Here is a 17,532-nt window from a genome sequence, read left to right as displayed (position 1 = left end):
ACGTTATCTCCAGGCGTCACCGTTTTCATTCTACTAGAGAGTTTTTGAAGGTGGAAAATGTCATTGTACGCTGTGTTACAAAATAGCGGCCCTGAAGTAGATCTTTAGGGGATGTTCGTTTTCATGTTCAAGATAATTCCCGTGCGTGTAATCCCCTCTTTCTTACCTGTAGGCAACTGACGATTAGTCGGACCAGATATGGATGTAGCCTCCTTGTAAGGGCAGACCAAACTCTTCCGCGAATCTCCGGTGTGCTTTTCCTGTTCTAGTTCTGAAGCTAATGGCAATAGTGTTGGTAAGATAAATAGGTCTGTATTTACCGCTATTCTCTAATATTCGCACCACCGCTGACTTTTTTCAGTTGTTCGGCGGCTTGTCTCCTCTGAGAATTCTTTCTATCTTCGGAAACTCCTTGCAGAGGATTTTCACTCCCTCTGGAATATTAACGTTTAGATTAAAAGCATTTCCTTTCCCACCTTATCTGGTTAGTGGCTTTTAGGACTTCGACAGTTGTAACTGGTGATATGTCGTTCAAATGTCTTTAAGCTGACTTTCCGGAAGAATAAACTCGGGAATGTTTACCTTGTGAATGTTTCTCACTTTGCCCCGTACAACTTTACATAAGCAACCCATAAATCTCAGTTGAGTTTTTCAAGAAGTTCCCCCAGCACTTACACTTGCTATTTGCAACGAAATACCCAGCTATCAGATTAGAGATTGCTTGCGTGTCACCTGTGCTTTTTTGGATGGTTCAATGAGTCTACAAGCAAATCTTTTTCGCTTTCCCGCTATGCTGGAACTCTAATTTTTTAATTTACTTGTTTCGTTTGCTTGGAATGCACAATGAGGTTATTGACCGGCAAATAAGTTTCTGTTCGCGCCTTAATGGCTTCCCTATGCTTAAGGTAGTTCATGGAAGTAAATGTATATTTTTCCGCAAGGGAGTATGCGGATCGGTTGTATGCCTTCACAAAACGACCGACCTCTCCGTATCTGTAGCATCGTTTTTCTCCTACTTTATCATGTTTGCATCCTCCTGCAGTGCGGCCCACTTTTCCAACCGATGACTGAAGCCGCCGATATAGAGTTCACTATGTGCCATCAACTTTCGGGCAGCACTTCGCGGCATAGTGCCAAGTCGATGCGAGCCACCGTTTTTGCCTACATGCTAATTGTCCAGAAATCCCAGTGCTTCTTGAAATTATATTTCTATCTATTTGGCGTTCGCAAATGACCACTGTAATGCCAGCCTCATGCTGTTTGACGTGACACTTAACGGTATTGAAAATATCTCTAAAAACAGTCTTTTTTTGACTTTAACTCTAATTGTACTTTTTGCAATTGCTGTCTCACTTATCCATTGACGGGAGGTGCGTTCCGTGCCCTAGGAGATCACAGTCCTTTTCCAATTACAATCTTCATATTAGAGTTACTCAACCAATAGTATGCCTCAACTATCCGAGGGTGCCGAAGAATTTCCCACGATTACCATGCAAACCGTTAGATACCTGGCGGTCGGCCGGCGTTTAGCGGTAGAATGATCGTCATTTTCATCGATCACCTCAATAGCATCGTTACTGCAAGATATGACGATTGTCCTAGCCTAGCTACAGTTAGTGCAGAGCTGTATTGTACAGTAAGCTGCTCCGATAGAGCTTTGTTAGTTTTAGAACCGTATGACTCTTGTTTTTTACGTTGCCAGGAAGTTCCTCTCCCTAAAGTTCCTGCTTAAAATTGTCTTCGGGCGATTCTGTTACAACTACTGCCGTCTATTCTTCAAGCGCCTTGGCTTTACTGAGGTTATTTTCAATTGCCTCTGTTTCTTTCTTAGCTTTGAACTCCATAAAGCGTTCTTGTTCCAAATAATTGTCCCACCTAATGTACACGGTGTATTTCAGCACAGAAAGCTGCGCTGAAGAAACGTCCTCCAGGCTTTTCTTGAGCTCGGAATTATCCTCTAATAATGATTCCATGTAATTAGGAAGCTCTTTTAGTTGCGCAACTAGTACTGAGGTTTTTCACAACCGACCGTCATTTCTGCTTTGTGGGTCCCTATTACTATTACTTTCAGCTTTATTATCTCAGTTTTATCCTGTACTTATGTCTTGTTGTATTCTTCTCCGAGATCTTCCAGTATCTATATCGACGTCTTTAGCACCTTCAAAAGGTCTTCGTAGTTGGCTGGTGATCAACTAGTAGATCCGTCTATATTATCTACTTTCTTGTTTTTTTTTTTGCTTTGTCCCGTTCTCCTTTAGCACAACAAGTACACGGGCAGTTTATGAATAGTTTTGGTTATTTCAGAAAACGCCGTTTGCGGTGTCTTAGTCATAGTGGACTCGTTGCATGGTCACGTTTTTCTTCGCTTTCCTCTGTAATCTACATTTTTGCTTTGTTTAGTTCATAATCAGCTACTAAGTTTGTGCCTTTCCAGCGAATGCCGCGCAAGGCATCGCTGAAAGCTTTTTTTCTCGTTTTCGAAGTCCACGATCACTTTGATCTGCAGTCTCAAAAAATTCTTCAATTTTTCGCCAAATCTGAGTAGCCTCCTGGCTGGCTCTTAGGGAAAATTCTTAGCAGCGGGCCCGTATGGCCAAAGAGGCCCATCTTCAGTAGACTCAAGGTAAGCTGAGCTCAACGGAATGCCTCGCTTTAGTCAAGCTTTGACGGTATTTTGGCTATAGCTGATGTCTCTCTCTTTTTTCCAGTTAAATTTATAGTTACAAAAAATCAGTTTACTCCATAAACGTTTCCCTAAGAAAAAGCATGCCACAGGGTACTAGAATAAGCATCCATCTCTAATATCCCAACTTATCTTGCACCGTGTTCTTGAAATTTCGCAACTTCATGAAATGTTAACCCCACAATTTCTATCCCGCTCAAAGTAGCAGTTAACTATCTGCATGGGCTATGAAGCATAATGTATCTATATCACAGCTATATAGAAATATCGTAGCCAACGTTCTGTTTCACTTAGGAAATTGAACTAGATACATAAATGCTTGCAATGACAAGAACTTGACGGCAAAACGACTTATTGAAAGACAATACCGAGAGGTTTGCGGGTACGCAACGTTAGCTGATAGTAGATTGATAACCATGTCAATGTATCCGCAGAGTCTACAGTAGCGTGCCAGTTATTTTCCGATTATTACTCCAGTACTGCCCGGTGTAAAAGCTTAGAACTCAAATTAGTCGCTTGCCCTCAGGTGTCAAGAAGAACATACGCATGTCGTCTTTGACAAACAGGCATTGAGAAAACACAGAGTCGCTTGTTAATCCCAACACTAAGAAAGAAGCACACATCGGTTTATTTGCCGTTAAATCGCTTCTGGAAATGGTACCTTTGAGACGCCTAACTTGGATCGATCCTTTAGTATGGATCATTTTAATAAAGCTTTTTGGTAGATCATAGAAATTCTTTAAATACTAAACATTCTGTGTTGTTTATTGTTGCCAGTACAGCTGTCAATTCAAGCCAGCAACTAAATTAGACAAGTGGGACAAGGTTTATTTTTTAATTGCATGCATTATATCCAATAGTTTCACAATAATATGCGAACTAAAGAACAGTTGAACGATAGCTAGAAATCGAGAAGTGGCTAAGTTAAACGTCTAGACGGTAAATAATTTAGTTGTACCTTAGGAAAGAGTATCTACCAAATTATGCTATGGCAAAAGTATAAAATATCTAAAAACATTTTTTAATTCCTCAACTAGTCGGAGTTTGGTTACCCACATCTATGTATGAACAATTAACAACCATGACAACAAAGCTTAGACTTTTTGAGAAAAAGCGCCTCATTAAGCCTCATTAAGTTAAGGCAGCAGTAGCAGAAGGTACTGAATACTCTGGGGCCCTTAAGATATATTGCATTAACCGTCCCGCAAATTTGATAGCTCAGCATTAAGCCTCTAACTAGACGACAAAACTACCCTTAGAAGTAAGTATCTGAAGAATATGAACTGAAACTATTTAGAGCTCAGAAATTCGTAGTCATCTTGGGGAAAACAATTATTTGATGGCTATATCGTAACAAGAAAAAAAAAAGCAGAAAATTTCTATATAAATTAAAAGGTATGCCTATATTATAAAATTTAAAAAGAACGAACTTTTATGAACCTTTCACGAACTCTAAACGGCTATCGTCCAATTGCATTAAAATAAATTATTTGCTTGTTTTATAGAATAACTAATATGCACGTTCCATATGAAAAAAAACTCGACAAAAATTGTACTTATCCAACTGACTTCATCTCACTTTACGGGGTCAATTGAGGTCGAATGGGTAGACGGACTTAGGTTTAGCAATATAGAAAATTCATTTATAGTTTACAGTGCAACTCCTTGCCTTCACCTGGCGCCCATTTTAGACTCGGATGAACATCACGAACTGGATCCTCGGGACTTGACGGCCAGATTGTTTTCTAATTTATGCGATAACAATATTGTAATTCTCGTTACTCAGCTGGCAACTCAGAAAAACAGCACCAATTAGAGTAGGTTGGGTTATACATCAGGCTCTAATAATATCTATGAATAGATGTGCGGCGTAAAGTAGCCCATGTCTATCATACAAAACTGCGCTAAAAAAGTAATATCACAATCCAATTTAAGAGAAAACCTCGACCGAGTAGCTGTAGCAAATTCATCTTTGTGATGACGAAAGGCGTCGTAAAATCCCCGGTTTTTTATTAACATTAACCTAATCTTTTACTTAAATATTATATTCACTACAATGTTGTTTCGTCCAGCCCAGCCCATACAAAATTTATATTTATATCAATTTTTATGACTTATATCCATAAGTTTAGTATTTCATCATGTTTTTTTTCTAGTCTGTTTGCGGAAAATAAAAATCATGGTAAACCTTTTGAGAGTCTAAAAAATGTAAAGCTCTCAAAAAAGTACTCAGGTAAAGAGCAAGCGTTTGCAACCCAGTAGTAACACTAATATAGAAAAAAATTATCAATTTTTTCAATCTTTTCAATTTTCAATATACTAATATAAGTTTTAGATAATCACTGGATGCAATAGCTGATTTTCCCAAGAAGATCAAACTTATAAGTTCTAACATGTTGTGTAAGTTCAATGAGAGCGTATATGACATACCCATGAAACGTTTCCCTACAAAGCTGTTCAAAGTTTTTACTGTGACCGATGTTTTCGGATGTAATCGGTGTCTTTAACGATATGCCATAATATTGATTGACCACATGAGCGCTTTTGGGGGCACGCTAAGGAATGCAGTGCAGAGCTAGCTAAGAACAAGGTACGCGAAAAGACTAAAGGTCAATACCAGGTTTCGCGATAAGGGGCTTAATTCACACAGAAGTCGGCCCCTTTACAAGGAAATCATATTTTAGCCAAATTTCACCAATATAATGGACTCGTTTTCAAGGGGCACTAGATAGACTTCAAAAATACGATCAAGTTAAAATCTAGAGTTGAGCCTCTTTGCGTCGAAATCTGTTTTCATAACAATTATATCATTATTTTTTTAAATCTCTCAAAATTTTGAGTAACAAAACTTTGTTTGTCATTTGTAAAGCAGATTTACTTGCGAGACAGGGGTGCTTCCACCGATTAAGCAAAACCCAACTGGAGACAAGTATACTTTGTGGGGAAGGCTTAGAAGAGCGCGCATTTTCCTTTTAGGCTTCTGGGCATGCAGACCGTCCAAACAGGCCAAGCATATGTGGGCTGACCATAAATTCGAAACATCGAGGACGTAAAAGGTTTTGCTGGCTATATGCATATGCGATTTAAAAGAAGATTCATACCGAGGAGGCAACTTGGGAAGGAAATATTATTCGGAAAATACCTAGGGAAGAGTCGACTAACTAGTAGCTAGTACAGATATTGCTACTACAGGATCGAGTCCCGCATGTTGGGGAGTACGGTGCCAGGTGAACTGTGGAATTCGGTGCTTCTGTCAGTTCACAGAGTCTTTAATGTAGATTCGGTGTTCAATAGAGGATTAAGCTTAAGGGCGTAGCGGTGCGGTGTTTGTAGCTAACTGCTTTGGCAGAACCGAATCCAACAGCTGGAACACGGTCAACACGAGCGTGGGACGCAGGAAATCCTGCCCTTCCAGTGGTGTTAATAAAAGAATGATTTGGTTGAAACATGAACATATTTGCCAATAGGTTCTTGACAAGCCGCTTTTGGGTTGCATTTAGAATGGTCATAGCTTCCCATAGGCACCTTTCTGGTATGAACAGGAACGCAAATGCAGAACCAATCGCGAGTTTCGAGTTATGATTTGCTTTGGACCAGTGCAGAAACTGCTTACAAGGACATACTTGGTACGGATTGCTTCACGAATACTGGTACAACGCATAAAAATCGCGCTATATTGAAATCGCGACATAGTGTTTTTAACTACTGAACCGAACGATAAATTTTTGTCATAAAATCGGTTCTGATGGGGTTTGCATTGTTAACTGGAGAATCAATTCTTTCTTATAGGTCTCAGACCGTCGCTCATACTTGCGGCCAGACAGCTAATCGGTCACAACAGCAAAGGATCATAGCCAAAACCGATAGTCTTTAGTTCCACTTTAACCTCCATAACCTTCGCCTTTTTTAAGTAAAGTAATTTCGAAATACTTAGAGTGTCCTAAGTGCGAACTAATAGCGACTGTTTGGCGTTCATGAGTTACTAAACCACCCCCTGCTCCTTTTATAACCCCAAAATATAATATAAGAATAAAAAATTCGTAGTTAATCTACATGCGAGTCGATCCACGCTTGGGACGTTCTTCACACGTGCCTCTGCGTTCTGAAATACTATTTGATCCAACAACTATCTACAGCTTATCAAACACTGAAACTTCAAAACCTATCTTTCGGACATGAAGCCGCCAAATACGACTTTAGACGTCCGCGTCGTGTAATGCAAGGGATCAAGTAGCACCCTTAACATTTTATTCGGGTCGCCGGTCACCTCACCCGCGGCGACTGAATTGTTACCTGCCCATCTTTATAGGCACTCTGTCAGCGATACGGAGAAATTAGGTCAGAAAAAAAACTACTATTACACAATTTTCGATTTTACAAAACTCAGATGAAAAGCTTTCTTGTACGTATATCTATTCCTTTTCTCCTTTATTTGATTCTGTTTACGATATTGCGTACGTTTTACTATTTACTGGATCTCTTAGTTATTGCGCATTTCCATTTTGTCTCACCTTGAAATAGACAATACGTTTACAAATAAACACATCACAAACACCTAACTATTGTCGTATGATAGTGAAAGACAGCGCGTTATGTGGGAAACAATTACTCGGTTTCTATCGACTTGTAAACGCGGAAAAATTCCAATGGTTTTTCATGCGTAACGTGATTGCATGACAAATAACGATGATTTGATTTGTCTATTAAATTTCAATTCCGTGCTTGTAAACCCCATACCGTAGCCGCTATGCAGGTTCAAAATTTACTGCGATGCTAAAACATAACGTCTTCATAACGTCTAACCTGGTCATGTTTTCACTTCACCTATGACATCCCAGATTTCAGAAAGACACTAGTAACTGCGAAGTACGTGTAGAAGCGCGTGCTCGATATACGGTTATATGGCTACCTATCTAACCCACTATAGGATTTCAAAATGGAGATGAACTCAACTTATTGCCAGCTACAACCTTTGTAGTGTAACTATGTATTTTCCGGCTGACCACTCCAAGAACACAATGTTCGACAGTGTCTTTTTCGTAACTGCCGAAATTTGACATTGCATAGAGTTTGAATTCATAAATTGTGGTAGGGACCTATCCACGCAGAGATTTCTTTCCGAAGGCCTCGAAGCTTTCCGGAACGGCAATACACCGGGTGATCCGTTAAAAAGTACAGGCTCCTCAAGTGCATTCGTAAAGAAACTTGCTCGTTATAGCAATGTCTGATGAACCCAAATCTCTGATTCAGATTGGCGGTATCCCGTTCGTGGTATATAGGGCGCAACGTAAGGCGCAACAGAGCCAGTCTTGCGCGTATAAAGATAAGCGAAAGTGCAATTGCCAAATTACGTGGTCACTTGTGGCAATTCAAGACCATATTGTCATAAATAGATAAATCTCAGGATTGATAATTAGAGCACGGCGCGCTGAAACAAAACAGATGTTTTTTTTTTTCTCTAATAATTCTTCTAATAATTCTTATCTGCCCATCAGTTTATAGAATTTTGAGTTTTTTATTATTTAGTCAGCCACACTTTACGTTTTGATAAGTCATTTCTGTAGATAACAACTGTGTATGAGATATTGGCTTATATATATTTTATGTACCCTATAAGGGTATATATATCCTATATAAGGAGCATATAATAATATCTATAAGTTATGTGTGCGTTATTCGCTCGAAAAAATAGCTGATATAGTTTTTATCTCAAATCCAGAATTGCAGAAAGAATTTCTAATCGCAGGAATTGTTCTGATTGGATCTGTATCTTACAGTTTCTCTGTCGTAAAACTATCTACTTATCTACTTGGCAATAATCTTTCTCAATATGAACGAATACAGTTAATCGTTCCATGACTATTTGGGTATATTAGATTTGCATGAATGCCTACAGCCCCGAATTACCCTAAATAAGATAGTAACTGGCTCAATTATCTATCTAATACTTGCGATTATATTGTAATAAAGTTTAGAGTTCAATGTTTCGACAGGATAAAATGTATCAATTGCGGAAATAGGCGCTCGAAGTGTCACAAAGGAACTTTCTCGATCATCACTGAACATGGAAGTGCGGTATAATAATATAACCTTAGTATTCAATCGAACGCCGTCAAATTAATTGATAGATTATTAGTAATAATAAATAGGTTAAGCTTTTAGATGTCTTCCAGTCCTCTGACCCGGGATAGGGAGACACGTGGAAGCTATCGAACGTGTCTAAAAGCCATGCATTCGTAGACTTGCGTATAGGTGCGACACTGATAGATACAGTTGGACATACAAACTTACGTTGCTCTTTAGGACATAGGCAACATGCACCTTACGCTACCTAGATCATGCAACGTAATACATTACATAGCAGAATTTCTTTATAACCAGAAAGAATAATAACGACGTTAAATGTGACTCGTATTAAGGGGTCGAATAATTTATTTCTATCTTTTGAAGACACTGAAAAATATGAGCTCAACGAACTCAAGTCGTATAGATAATTCTAATAAGAGGCTATTTTAGATTAGATAAAATAATTATGAAATCTACTCTCATGTTCAGGTTTAGTTTTACTTGCTCTACCTGTATTCTCCATAAATAAGGCTTTGAAACCCAGCTCCAAAAAGAAAATTGTCTTTAGTAAACCAGTTTCGACTTACAGTCCCCATGTTTCAAATTATGAAAGCAGTATTAAGTGTAACTGACTACACAGAAATTCTAACACGAGCCAGGGTTTAGCCCCACAAGCCCCAGTTTAACTTGATCAAGCAAAATGGTGCTTATAGGCCTTTCTTTAGGCGGCTTATCTTAGCCTGCAACACGTTTGTATCTTCCGTTCGTTCAATACAGCTAAATACTGCGGATAAAAGGAGAGAGCACAATAGGTTTGTTTAATGTGACACTTCTAACATTACCTAAGCTTAGATAAGGGTGACAGCGTTCAAACTACAAGAGTCAGACTATGAACAAATTTAATATTCGTAAATTCATATAATTAGTAATTCATAAATTTAATAATGGAACTGCGAAAAGGCGGTCAGAGAATGAGGGATCGCAGAGAATGAGGGAATTAGCAAGTCACTCAAAACTAGTCATTGTAACCTAATTTGGTAGGCGCCACGAAAACCAGTTTCAAGAGAATGCTTGTTCTGGATGCGTTGGGCGCGCAACTTTCAGACAAGAAAATCGTAAAGTAAAATAAGCCCTCCCGTCCGCCTCTAGTCCTACTCTGCCCCTTTAAATACATGCACGCATTGCAATTATATAGCAAAGGCAGCTAAATGTGTTGAGGTTTAGATCTCGTACTGGCGTTAAGCACTAGTGCAAACACCTGCACTGTTACATGGAAAATATAGCTAATTCTGACTCGTACTTTTTTAAGTTCGTTGTTGCAGATAAGATTAGGGCACACGAATGAAAGTAGGTCCCGTGAGCTGGTAGAACATTTTGACTTGGATGTGCTCAATCTGGCTCTTATAGGTCTAATATTAATCAGAATCTCTTGTATTTACTAATCATTAAGCGTACAATAAAAACACTGATAAGTTCACATGAGAAAAACCAGACAAAGAATTATTTTGCGTTAATATACACATTTCTTTTTCCTGCATTTTTTATAGTTTGAGTTATACGAAGTCATTTCCCTGAAGTGATTTATATATTAGACCCAAAATCAAGTCAGGATAAAAAGAGTCGTACGCGCTTACCGCGCTATTTTACGACTGCATTGCCAACATCTCGGTAAACATCTCGCCTCACTTTGAATTTCTGGTAGGTGGGCGATTGAGTTTCCGAGATGTAAAACCTTTACATACTCTGGAGGTTCGTCCTAAGACATATCAAGTCCGCACTTTCTTAAACCTTCTATTTTCTTTCTCACCCATTTTAGAAGATCACCCAGTTCTTGTGATTTGGTCTAATGGTGAACGCTCTTTTTGATGGATGCCGATCTTGTACAGTTCCTTTCTGCTATATATTGTCGCACATCTTGGAAGGTATCACATTTTAACATCGAATGCTCGGCGCCATCGATCTCTCGTTAATCGCAGAGGATTGAGTATGTCTACTATCTGTAGTTTACAAATTTTCACCATAGTTTCGACTATATCCCTCGAGCACCTGAGTCATGTGGCAAGTTAGCTTCCCAAACAGACATATAAACCAGATTTTAACGTCGGATAACGTTTAATGTTTTCGAAACTTACTCCTAGGTGCTTCGCCGTTCTCCCAGTGAGGAAGTTGCAATTGTAAGGCAAATTCATCCCCATTTTTTCTCCCATTATGTAGATCGTGTCATGTTGCTGCTGTCGCATTGCAGTGTGTCAAAGCAACGTTGCCGTATCTCAAATGTATACTAGAATCGTTAAAAATTATAATCTATTCTTATCTGAACACAGTAAGAGCGAAAATATCACATCCTTATTTAGTCGTAGGTATCAGAAACCGTTCTTAACAGGAATATAGTATATATATATAACAGGAACATAGATGAATCTATGTATCTGTACTTGGATGTAAATGATCCCGCACATACTATAGTTTTTTTGTTTTTATGGGCTGTCGTCGTTACGTACCTGAAGGGAGATGTAGACGAAAGTCATACGTACCAAACCATTTATTTTCATAATGAAGTTCGGGTTTTGCGAGTCATTCGGTGAACACTGTGCATTTTTGAAACCTACATGTGTTTGGAAATCGCTGCCGTTTAAATCGCCAACGCTGCATGGTCCACTGCCCTTCGAAAATGCAACGGACTTCTTTTAAACTATAATTAAGTATTTAGCTGATATTTACATAAACGTTGTAAACTCTGAGTTTATCTTGTTTACAACGCTAAATTTGAGTTCTTCTTACAAACTTATTTGTGTCCCATTTAACCATTGTGTTATTATGTGGTAACTTACTGAATTGTAATGAACCGTATTAGAGCACATAAAAAGGACATCTTTACAGAATGTAGTGGTCTGAAATTGTCTTCCAAGATCAGATGAAATGAATTTCGCTTTTGATTTGTATATACGTCCCGAGTTTCCTTTCACCGTCGACGATCTCTCAATATATGGTAGCAAAACTGTCCCAAAGATTCACTACGACCCGCGGCTACTGCACAAATAATCGTAAGTTTACATTTTACACAGTTTTCTGTTGTTTTTGATGGCACCACATGTTATAGTCTACTATTGGCATGTCTACGTTATCGTTTTACAACGAATTACCAGACGTATTTACATGCTCACATATAACTATGTAAGTGTTAATAAGTTACCAGTTTGATCTAAACTCAACACTTAGATCAGCTATTTGGTTAGAACAAGGCAGTGAACTATGCGGTTTGTGTTTGGCTTGTACACAGTCAAATGTTACTGCCTGGTAATTAAAATTCTTTTAGATCGTCTCTTCAATAAATTTTTAACACCATTGGCGGCCATCTTAGGCTGCCGTAGTTACTTTCAAGGGTCGTACGAACCCTTATAAAAGCTCTGATCAAATTGGTCGAAAAGTATAGGCTACTGTTTGACCGCACTTTAACACATACTTAAAAAACGAAATTTAGTTTATCTTTTTGTTGTTTTTCTCCAATATTCGTTTGTCACGGATAATCACGGTTTCTCTCGGAAACATCATTTTTCGTAGTGGGTGATCTCGATGTAGTGAAATCGAGGTTCTAACAGGTCAGAGTCTTCTAAGATCAGCCCAACTTAAGGCACACAAAACTCAATTTGGCCATATCAGCGAGGAGAATCAATTGTTTGACGCATAAACTGCAGCTTGCAGCGAACCGATAGACGAGTGAACCGCAGTATTTGATAGACCCAGTTGAACAAAATTGCAAAGTTAATCTCTTCTTCTTTTTCATTTCCCTCGATCGTTCATAAAAATTGGACAAGGCAGAAAAGGTGTTAGGAAGCGAGGCGCGAGCATGTTCGCATGCTCGTCTAGCCGGTCAACTAGGCTATCGAGGTCCTGGTTGGTGACGGCTCTACCTTGGCGTATCCCAACGATTGATGGCGCTTCGTTCGTGGGTTATTAGGCCGAATGTGTATGGTGTGGGCTGTGTGTATAAGAGAGTTTCCCATTTGTGTTACGATATTGCTACAGAGCTCTGTCGGTCTTCTGTTCGCCTCGGCGTTCGCAAGAACACACTGTAGTAATAGCATTAGTCTGCGAAAAGGGGCTAAGGATGCTAAGGGTACGGGGTAAGCTGAGCAAGACAGGGAGCCAGAAGGCAAACGGCGGCTCTTTTAGAGAATGGCTCAGCTTACTCGATGAACCATGCTATCGCGTATCTGTTGACAGTCCGATATAAAAAATAACAATAATAATAATCGAGGAAGAAATATATGGTTTTCCTATAATGACGAAGCCAGTGGCGACAGCAGTAGTAGCTACCAAAGGCGTTTGGACGATGTATGCGCCATCTATTCGTGTCTGCGTAACACTGCTAGTCTGTATCTATGGGTTCCATGTGCTGGTAACATATTTGCGTACTTAGTTCAAGGTCACGGTTCGGAACCAGGCGTAGACATTTTCACTTCAGACTGGGAACCTGCCGTCTGAAACAATGCTTTCAGACGTCAGGTTCAGACGTGAATCAGAGTCAGTCGACTGCCACAGTATATAGGAATATATGCGTAATTGTTTCTAGCAGGACACAGAATTGTTTTGATTGTCTTTGATAAGCACGTTGTCCTCCATCATTTACTTGCACTGTTATAAAATGTTACGTAATTAATGGAAAAAAATAAACAACCACATTTGCACACAAGCCTAATACCTTCTGTATTTTTCTCCTTTTTTCAATACAATCATTAACTCGAATTCGCTGCTTATTTTGTTGCATGAAGTGTTTGTGCTCTTGCCAACAACGGAGTACATCGGACCTTTGAGGAAAGCTTCAACTGCGGAAAGCTTGAACTGATCTGAATTATATCAGTTTCTTTCACACCTATTATGACCTGCATTTGTTAGTCTTGTTGCTAAAACTGTGTAAAATGAAAGAACTATTGTATCAGCCGACTGCCTAGCGATAAAACTTCCATAACACCTGAACGTTTTCAATGGATTTTCAACAGGTCAGTCACAATGACTACTAGTTCAGGAGGTAAGTCCTCATCTTCAAAGCGTATCTGAGAAGGCTAACTTTTATACTTCGCAAAGTACAGCGATATCGCCAATGCTTTTGCAGTACGTCTGCGAAATGTTCACAGAGTCTATAGTTATCTCTTCAGGTCTTAACTTTATGCTAACTCTAAATAATGATGTATTAGCCGCCGAATTTCGATGTCAGCGTAGTAAGGTCCTTAAAAGTGAGTGCTCCCTCGGCCAACAGCTAACTTTATCATGAAAAATTTTACTAACAGAGGCAGGAGCTCATTCGCATCAATTGCAGATTACATATTATTAGCAATTTTGAACATTTGTCGAAGATCCTAATCTTGTAGAGAAATACATGATAGGATAGGGTACATACGATTGTTTTTCCCTGTACACAATCTATAGATACATTTTTCGTAGGGTTCAAATGAGACCTTCGAGCGCATATTTCGTAGTGATAATCATGTTATTTTGTTCTACACATAATTTCTCTATTGGTTTGCTTTTCACTTTTCCATAGTTCATTCTTCCTTCGAAAACGAGTTACCGTGTCAGGTCTTAGTATACAATTATCATCGCTCAATAATTTCCTTCCATAAAGAAGTGTTTTTTTTAACTTTCGGCAATAGCTGCACGTGCAAGGACCCAGGTGCATTATCAGGAGACTGAATTGTCAGTTGAGAGTCTATAACCTACCACTCGCCTCTCGAATCGAAGTTATGATCAACAACTGGTCATCTGATTTACCATTTGAAATGATTTGAATTTCTAATGTTAGCGCATTGAGCAGTTACGTTTGGCCAATATGGATGTTGTCAGTCTCTGGAGATATACTGACGGCGGGGAAGGGACGTCAAAGGTAAGCTTACGGTTAAGGTGGAGATAAAATAAATACGCTAATCGATAGTCACACATGAACAGGTAAACAGGGAATAACAATAATAGCGTATGCGTACATACTTTGAGAAACACATTGTTTACCACCCACCTTTGAAAGGCTTCTTAAAGAGCGTTTAAATTAGATAAGGTTCCTTGCTACTACTTGGCCTATACCGTAATTTTGTCAACCATTAATATATATATATAGCATTACTTCATCCCACTATATAGTAACTAAAGCCCATATTAAAAATGAGATCCGTAAGAGCTGCGCTTTCTGAGGTATGTGAGTATACGGCTATCGCTAGCAAATTCATAATACGCTCTGACGTCCTTGTCAGGTCTTGTCTATCTGTGCTTGTAAATACTATGTTTACTTTGTTTATTCTTCCGTCTGGTTACATTTAATAACCAAAAATAGTTATGCTTGCTGGAAATCTCTACGCACTACTTAGATAAAGCCGCACTACAATATTTCCCTCTGGGAGTTAAGTCTACTCTATATTAAGTCTCCAATTATATTTACATATTATCGCTGTAATTACATAGATAGAAACAAAACGAAATAAAAAAGGGTATAATCATTCTGTGTCAAGCAGATGACAACTTAACATATAAAGCTTTATGCCTCACCACCATCACAAACGTGTTTTTGTGCTATATAATAGAAATGACTCACGAAAAGATGAGCCAGACAACACAAGAATGAAACCCCTTGCTGAGGTGCTTGACGATTTAGGGTGTTCGGTGGTAAACGACGCACCAAACCTAACACTAGAGAGCTTTCCGGCAAGTTAGCTCCTAATGTCTTTTCTACCGGCCTTCATCCCTTAAATCGAATTTTTTGTACATGAAAGTCCGCTTAGCAGGCGGCCAGTTCAAGCCTCATCTATCTGTAGCGTGCAGCTCTAAAAAATATGGGCAACATCCATTTCCCACTTCGGCTTCAACATCACAGATCATGGGTCTTTTACAGACCCACAATGGTGGGACAAAAATACCTGGGCACTAGAACGCTGGCTTCCTATTAACTGTACTCTGACCGATTTAAACATTTCTGAGACTCGAAACGCGGTACACTCTCACCGCAAAATATACCAAATATTTGGAAACCTAAAAACGGCATATTATAAAAAAAGGCCTATCGGAAACCATACAAATAGCAACAACCGCGGGCTGCAGGCACCAACCCTGTCGACCATAACCACTCACATCCGGCATTTCCGCACCATGTTATCATAAGCCGGCTCCGTTCTTCGTCGACCTATTGAATACACTGCTGTGTGATATCAAGAAACCTACATACGTTGCGATATACTTCTTCTCAATTTCTACCGGGTTTCAGATGTACTGTAGCTGGAATGAAGTCGTGCTTTGATACCGCTGATCCAAGCTTCGTCCGAAATAAGCACATCTAGTCTTATCTCTGGGACCTCACTAAAACTCCCTTTTTAATACCTTCATCTTATGGAAAAGTCACACACCAAATCGTCGGCGCAGGGTATTGCTCATTGCGATTCCTAATAAAAAGAGAGGCGATCTTAAAGAACCTTCCAACTTTTTAGCGGTATAGCTAAAAAAAAAGTTACTACAAGGAGTTTTTGGCTTTCAGAATTCTTGAAGAACCATGAAGTTATTCCGGAAGAACAGCACGGACTTCGGATTCAGCGCTCAATGCCTTTTTCCTGCTCCAAATTTCTAGAATATATTGGATCCACCTCAAGCCGAGAGAGAAGTGAATTGAATAGGACCTTTATTCACGTAAATAAAGAGCATAGCATATAAAAAAAGCATTGCGTAGCATATATTGTATACATCAATAAAATACATTTTTACTAGATTGCACATGTTTCACGCGTGCGTTTCCATTGGGCAAAGCGGTTTTAACAACTACTGGATATTCGTTACAGAAATTCTTGGTTCTAAGCGCAAAATATTCCTCGTAAAACTGGCGAAGAACGCAAACATTTCACTTCTTCACGAATGATGATATGACAGACAGGCAAATTTAGACGCGCCTAAACACGTATTCTCTGTGAACTCATTTTAAAGCTGGTTGTTGCACATCTTCAACCATAGACTGGTGTTTCAAGAGAAATGGCTCACGCATTGAAGAACTCTGAGTGTTTAGATAAAACAATGACCGTATACTATTTTCTACTCCAAAATATCGAAAAATATTGAAAAATATATTGGAAAATTGTGTATCAATTTTCGAATACTAGCATACCAGGCCATTCAAGGGTGTCGTGTGTGGAATCCAAAGAAACATAGATCCCCCGCGTTTTCTAGATGTTTGACTCCTTCTTCTCTAATTATTGTTAAGACTGGCCCTATTGATTAGCTCTAAATATATGCGTTTGATTTGTATACCTGTATTGTTTGGTTTTTGCGTAGCTGTGGAATATGGTTATGTAATAACGGGTGGGTGTCATTGGCTTGAGCCTACAGACACTTAACCGTCATTTGTCATAGTACTACATGGCTGCTGTCGATTGGTGCCAAGATCTCACTTTGGCCCTTGCGAGCCTAGCACGGCACCTGCGTGCGTGATTTGATTCGATACTAATAGTTAAGTTAAAAAGATGACTTTGTTAATACCGTGCACTAGCGCTTACAGCCATCACGATAGTCGAACACTCAGACATTCTTTCTGATGCGAAAGCTTAGCTATATGACCATATGCCGTAGTTTGATTCAGCTCGTTGCAAGCTTTCAATTAATGGCATATTCAGGCTTCCTTACGTAGGACCCGTTGAGAAAAAATTCGGTGAACAAAACAGATCCTTGACAAAGTTTTGCACCAAAATGCAGCTTCAACTTCCCATGCACTTCTCACAAAAGCGCGGTGCTTAGAATAGACCCATATCAGACAGACACCT

The 17,532-nt window shown here is 39.2% G+C and overlaps 1 long non-coding RNA gene across 8 annotated transcripts in view; it reads left to right on the top strand.

Moving 5' to 3' along the window:
- The window catches only part of LOC147755202 (uncharacterized), a 53,237-nt gene extending 36,215 nt beyond the window's left edge, over positions 1 to 17,022 (top strand). For 3 of the 8 annotated variants that reach the window (XR_015328696.1, XR_015328694.1, XR_015328695.1), the window contains 3 exons: positions 173 to 249; positions 14,401 to 14,630; positions 16,263 to 17,022. This is a non-coding gene — a long non-coding RNA (uncharacterized LOC147755202). The other 5 variants (XR_015328697.1, XR_015328700.1, XR_015328701.1 and 2 more) reach the window with 5 other exon arrangements.
- The last annotated feature ends 510 nt before the right edge of the window (positions 17,023 to 17,532 follow it).

This window comes from Varroa destructor, unplaced genomic scaffold (genome assembly GCF_002443255.2).
Source record: "Varroa destructor unplaced genomic scaffold, Vdes_3.0 BEIS01000005.1, whole genome shotgun sequence".
NCBI lineage: Eukaryota > Metazoa > Arthropoda > Arachnida > Mesostigmata > Varroidae > Varroa > Varroa destructor.
This window is presented reverse-complemented; position numbering and strand designations above follow the sequence as displayed.